Here is a 6,377-nt window from a genome sequence, read left to right as displayed (position 1 = left end):
TAGAATGTGTTTGGAATATTTTTAAAGAAAAAATAGGTTTGAAATGCAAATAATAAAGTGGAAAGCAAATATTAGTAGAATCCAATGCTTAAAATATCCTTTCGATGCTCATGGATTATGAATGAATATGCATTTTCCTTTTTCGAAAATGCAATGTATAGGATGAAATAAAGGAAAAAGAATATTCATCAGTCATTATTCAGTTTTTGCATGTGATGCGACTATTCTTCTCTCTCTCTCCATCATCATGATATGACCCTACACGTTTCATGGAATGGCATGCTTATCAATTGTCATGCATGCATTACAATTACCATTGTACCCTTCGTTTTCATGTACCGTTTTATCTATTATTAAGATGGCATAATAAAAGAAAGAATAAACATGCTATAGCTAGAGTATCGAGAGGGAGGAAATGAGATGTCGGTGGAGCGACACGCCTTCCAGTTCCTGCGGCTTACCTAATATCATTGGCCAAGAATGTGTAATTAACTTTGAGCATTTACCTTCTCAACTAATTTGTTCTCTTATCCCTGTTTTAGTCTTGATATCTACAAGTAAACCAACTCCCATTACCTCTCCTTAACCTCTTTTTTACTCCTCTTTATTCTCCTCTCTTGTTATACCTTGTATTAATTTACTCGAACATGGATCACAAGTAACAGGAAGAGTTGAAATGTCGGTGAATCCGAATATGATTGCATATTCTTTTAAAAAAAAAAATCATATCTAAGGCAGTCTATCCAAACTCAATTAGCTTTCTATTAATATACAGATATGCGTTCTTTTTTGCGAAGATATGCTTCATCAGCTAATGAAAGTAAAATCAAAGACTAAACAAGGCAATAACTCTATGTCGTCTTCTTTTCTTTTCCCTACTTTTTGTGTTTGCACATGACAAGTTATGGTTCAATTTGAAAGGATATCACAAAAAGTAGATCCAAGAGGAGAGCGGCCTCCGAAGAAGAAGAAGAAGAAAAGACAACCTTAAAAAAGGGAAAAACAGCTTGACTAACCCAAACCCCAAACAGGGTTTCCTTCGTTTCCATTTGAAGCTAAATGGGATAATTTTAGCTAACATTATTTAACCACACAACACATTAAAAAATTTAAAGATACATATATCTTTTTGGTACTTATATTTTGTTTCGGTTAGCATTTTAGTAATTATTGTTTTTTTTATTTATAAAAATTAGTATCCATGTTTAGCTTCTATTACACAAGATGATAATCTAGTATTTGACATGTGACAATGATATCACAATGGCATCATCTAAAATTTTAAGAAAATACATAAAATTTATAATAAAAAACTTAAAATTATAAAAAATCGTAAATATTATGCAGTATAAATTAAATAAATTATTAAAAATCAATTTTTATTATAGAAAACCACTTTTTTTAATAGTTTTATAAAGATTAAATTAAAATCATGAAAATATCCATTGGATCACCTAAAATTATAATTTTATAAAAATAAATATATATTTTTAATATATATTTTTAATTTTCAGATGATAAAGTCATTATTGTCATGTGTAAAATGTTCTTTGGATCACATACAAAATAAACACCCATTGTCTCATGTATAGTTTTGTGTCAATTTGAAAAATAAAATGAAAATTAACATTGAAACCAAAATTAATTGTCAAAAGGTATATTTAATTATTTACCCAAAAATAAGTACAAGACATACATAAATATATTAGATTGTAAATAAAAATGAATATTTTACACACTAAAATTTATATAAATAATTATAATACAAAAATCATAAACACGAATTTTCAAATCTACTTATAATCATACTCATGCCCTAACTTAAATATGCGTGGTTGTAGTTTGTTTACAAATACAATCACATCACTTTCCCTTTTCCTCTTCACACTTCAAATTCCTCTTAAAGATTGATAATGCAATCAATTTCCAAGAAATTCTTTTTCCTTTTACCACTTTTTTTTCGTGGGATGGTAAGAAAGAAATTGGATAATAATATATATATATATATACCATACAAATATGTAGCCTTTTGTAAAGAGGGAGGGTGTGGGGGAGGGGGGCTTAAAACCTGTTGTAAGCGTGAGTGAAAAAAGGTTTACTAAGTTGATGGTGTTATGTGAAAATGTGCTGGTGTGTTGGTGGTCCGGGACTTAGTGGTACTAAACCAAAAGGGCAAACAAATAGTAATAAAACAAGAAAAGGAGAAGGCAAAGACAATGTCAACGGTTGTGAAAAAGGTGATGGATATAACTTTGAAAGTTTGAAACAACACTTGAGTCATTTTTTTTTTCGGCCTGGTGAGTGGTGATACTTTATAAATTTCTGTGCACGTCCTATATCACAGCTTTAGGTTAGCAAATCGTTTTGGGTCTAAATCTAGAGTCTCAGCAAGTCATATCTCGATCAAACTCTTTACCATTGGATACAACAGACGTTAGTAGTTTAGGTTAGTGGTTGAAGTTGCATGATATTACGTTCAGATAATATTAGGCCCCTGCTTTGATTGTATGAGCCCATGCAGTCCAATTTATTCCATTTGCTTCTGAATGTTTGAGGCCTTACTTTTCTGAAGAAAAAAAAAAGACGGATACTATTTAGATTGAAGGGTAAGCATGAAATTAATTTGGGCAACAGAAGAGCTGTAAATAGTTAAATGCACCAACTCAGGCTAAAGAGAGTAGCCTAACTTTGCGTAGTAACAAATGGTTTAAGAGTCAATTGTTAGGAGATCAATCCAATTCATTACCACCTTACTCGTTAACAACTTTAACCAGCTAAAAAGATAAAGATTCTTGCAGACAAATCCTTGTTAGTATATTCAAGCTCAACTACATGGAGAGGAGCCTTGGGATTAATGAAAGTAGTTCAGTGCTTATGGGTATATATCCAAGCTTTTAGAAAGTATGTGGGAGTTGCAGGATTAAGGTACAATACGTGATATACATACCATTTGCCTACTAAAAAGAGACTGCTTTCTTTTCTTTTAAATCCCTCTGCAGCACAACAGACAAACCAAAAGCTTCTCTTCTATTCCCCTCCTCCCTCCTTTCCTCTCTCAACAGGAATTTGCATATGTCATCTTCCATCAGGGAATCTCATCTCAACAAACCTTACTTTTACCCTCTTTCCTTCAAATCCTAATAATTACCAAACCCTTCTTTTCCATGCTTTTCTTTTCTTTTACCTTCTGCTGCAAATCCCCTCTTTTCCACAACCACAGCTCAGTATTGACTTTCGCACTACATATGAATAGATATTTGCCTGGCCTTCTTCATCCAAAGTGTATCTATATATATATATATATATCAAAAGCATCTCTCTACCGTGTTGCTTAAGCTAATAACTGTAAAAGCCCATTTTCATTAATACTTACTATTTTCATCCATAAAATCTTTAAATTTATTAAATAGAAACTTAGCAAAAGATAGTTACAAGAAAGGGGCTACAACAAAAGAGATGGATGATCATGATCGATGGCGTCCGGTATGAGTAGAAGGGTTCCCATTTCCTGACCACTACTAGTCATTTCTAATGAACTCGTAAAGGGAAGTCCCTAGCATCATGCCAGTCTCCATATATTTTTCGAACATAAAATAATACATTTTGGTATTGTTGACACTGAATTTCGTCAGGCTCAACATAATGTTTCACAATCAATCCAATTTAGCTCAATTTTAATTGTTGATTTTAAAAGCCCACAAAATTACTCATTTGTTGACATTTTTACGTTTTGATTTAATCTGCTTCATATATTTACAAATAATGGACTTCTTAAATTTGGGTTTGATTGGACTTTTTTTTTTAAATTTTGGGTAATTTTGTGCAAATTAATTTGTACCTTTTGAATGGGAGTTGGGCTTCAACCTAAAGTGAATTTGGGCTTAAATGGTTTTTTCTATTTTAAATAAGTTTTTGGGCTTCAGCCAATTAGCTTTTAATTTTATAATTTTGAATATATATAACATTTTATTAAAATTACATCAAAAAATTAGAAATTTAAAAATAATAAAATGGAAAAATCCAAAAAAGCCCGTAAACTTTTTCAACCTTCGCAATTTGGTCCCAAAGACCCTGCACCAGCCATCCTACCCGTTTGCCACCATCCCATCAGCCACTCCCTACCTCTGCCAGCCACAGCTCCTGTCATCCCTCTCAAACACCACCTTCCATAAAACAGCAAAAACAGAAAGAAAAAGCGGGGGCCTTTCTCACCATTTTTCTCCATCGCCTCCTGCCCCTCTCTCGGGGATCACCAGTGGCCCTCCATCACCGATCAGCATTCTCTAACTCCCTCAACCGAAACTGAGCCTCTAATAATCAACCATCTCGGTACCACCGTAGCAGCACCCTTCATCACCTCACCATTCGGGCACCACCATCATTGCCCCACTCATCACCTCCACTCAACATCCCAAACCTAGCAAAACCAATTAACCGAAAGCAGTAACCACAACCAAATAACCCAAAATCAGTAACAAAAAAAAAAAAAGAAAAAGAGAAGCAAAAAATAGAAAGGAAAGTCAAAGGACTTCTCTGTTCGAGTTCGGATTCGGAACTCTGGATCTCTGTTCGACGATCCAACGGTGGTAAGGCGAACCACGGCACAATGTACCACACACCGGAGACCCGTGGTGATCTGACGGTATAAAAGGGAGATCGGAGAAAGAAAGAGATCGAAGCTTTGGCCTTTGTTTCATCAAATTTGGGTCGAATTCTTGGAAAACTAACCGACGATTTGAAGAGAGATGGTGGAGAGGAGTGTTCTGATGGTGCCCGATCGGAGCTCCGACAGCTGTGAACGGCGGCGAGAAAAATAAAAGAGAAAATATAAAAAAAGGGAAATTGGGAAGAAGAAAAGGAAAATCAGGAAAAAGATGGAAAAAAACATAAAAAATAAATTAAAAATAAATAAAGTGGTGCCCCTAATTTTGGCTAAATTTGAAGAAAATTTAGGGGTTTGATATTTAGAAAAATAAATCGATTTTAGAAAAAGAAGACGAAAACACATCAACAGTTGTTGTAGTTAATTAAATATTACTAATTTTGTCTTGAGACCTGAATTTAATTTCCTCCAATTAATATTTGTATTTTTATTTTCATATTATTTTAAGTTTTTCATTTTAAAATAAAAATTCTTTTACCTATAAAAATCAAATAATAAATATTTAATTATATAATAAAAATATATTTTTTATATTTATCATTATTTTAAATATATTTATTTTTAAGAAACATTAATTAATTTTTGATATATTTTTCTTTATATATATTATTTATATATCAAATATTTATTTTATTAACTTATATTGTGAGTATTGTGATTTCTAATAAAATAAAATAAAATAATTAATTCAAATATCATTATTATTTTTATATGTAAAATTGTTTTTCATCTGCATTATGGTATGATATTTCAAATATTTTTATATATGAAATATTTCAATTAATTATTTCAAATATCATATGTTTATATGTAAAATATTTCAAATACACATACAAAAACATATGATACTAAAATTTAATAACTCGTGATATGGATTGAAAAATAAATATTACACATATAAAAATTATATTTACTAAAATTAATGATATTTTTAATAATTATTTGATTTTATAAATAAAAGAATTATAAATTAAAAGATGAATTGAAAATTAAAAGATGAATTGAAAATTAAAAAAACTTGAAAACAATATATTTATTAATTAAAAATGAAAAAAAAACTTGAAACAACATCAAAGAAAAAAAAAACAAATGTGCTTAAAAGACTAATTGAACTTAAGACCCATAGACGAAATCATTAATATTTAACCATCTAATTAGACAAGTTAACATGATAAAAACATTAATTAAAAATAAGAAAATGGCTTGAAATAATATGAAATAAAAATACATATACAAGTAGAAGAGGAATTGAACTCAAGACTTAAAGATAAAACACTAACATTTAACCATGTAATTAAAGAAACTAATACATTAAAGGTGAGTTTGGATAGACGGTACGTTTACCTGCGGTTAGTGTAAAAACAGTGGTGGCGGTGAGATTAGATACTATAGCAAAATTATAACGTGAGACAAAAAGTAAGTTAAATGCATCGCACCGCACCCAATCGCCCATCTAAACCCACCCTAAAAATGTTAGAAAACGCTTCCTATAGAATGCATTTTTATTTGACATAGCAATAAAAATGCGTCCTATAGGATACACTTTCAGCTACTTCAGCAAAAAAATGTGTCCTATTAAACACGTTTTCGTCTAAGGGTGTGAGAAATTCGGGTAAAACCGAAAAAATTCGGTTAACCGACCGAATTCGGTTAATTGGTCAGTTAACCGAATTAATTCGGTCGGGGTCGGTTAATAATTTTTTGAATTTTCGAT

General features: G+C 31.1%; 1 long non-coding RNA gene across 1 annotated transcript; it reads right to left on the bottom strand.

Moving 5' to 3' along the window:
* Nucleotides 1–4,338: 4,338 nt before the first annotated feature.
* LOC128285595 (uncharacterized) lies at nucleotides 4,339–5,044 on the bottom strand. Its single transcript, XR_008276086.1, has 2 exons — nucleotides 4,530–5,044; nucleotides 4,339–4,417 (listed from the first exon to the last, which is right to left on the bottom strand). It is a non-coding gene; the product is annotated as an uncharacterized LOC128285595 (long non-coding RNA).
* Nucleotides 5,045–6,377: the final 1,333 nt, after the last annotated feature.

Source organism: Gossypium arboreum, chromosome 12 (assembly GCF_025698485.1).
Source record: "Gossypium arboreum isolate Shixiya-1 chromosome 12, ASM2569848v2, whole genome shotgun sequence".
NCBI classification, from domain to species: domain Eukaryota; kingdom Viridiplantae; phylum Streptophyta; class Magnoliopsida; order Malvales; family Malvaceae; genus Gossypium; species Gossypium arboreum.
The sequence above is the reverse complement of the archived record's forward strand: the minus strand, read 5'-3'. Positions and strand labels throughout refer to the sequence as shown.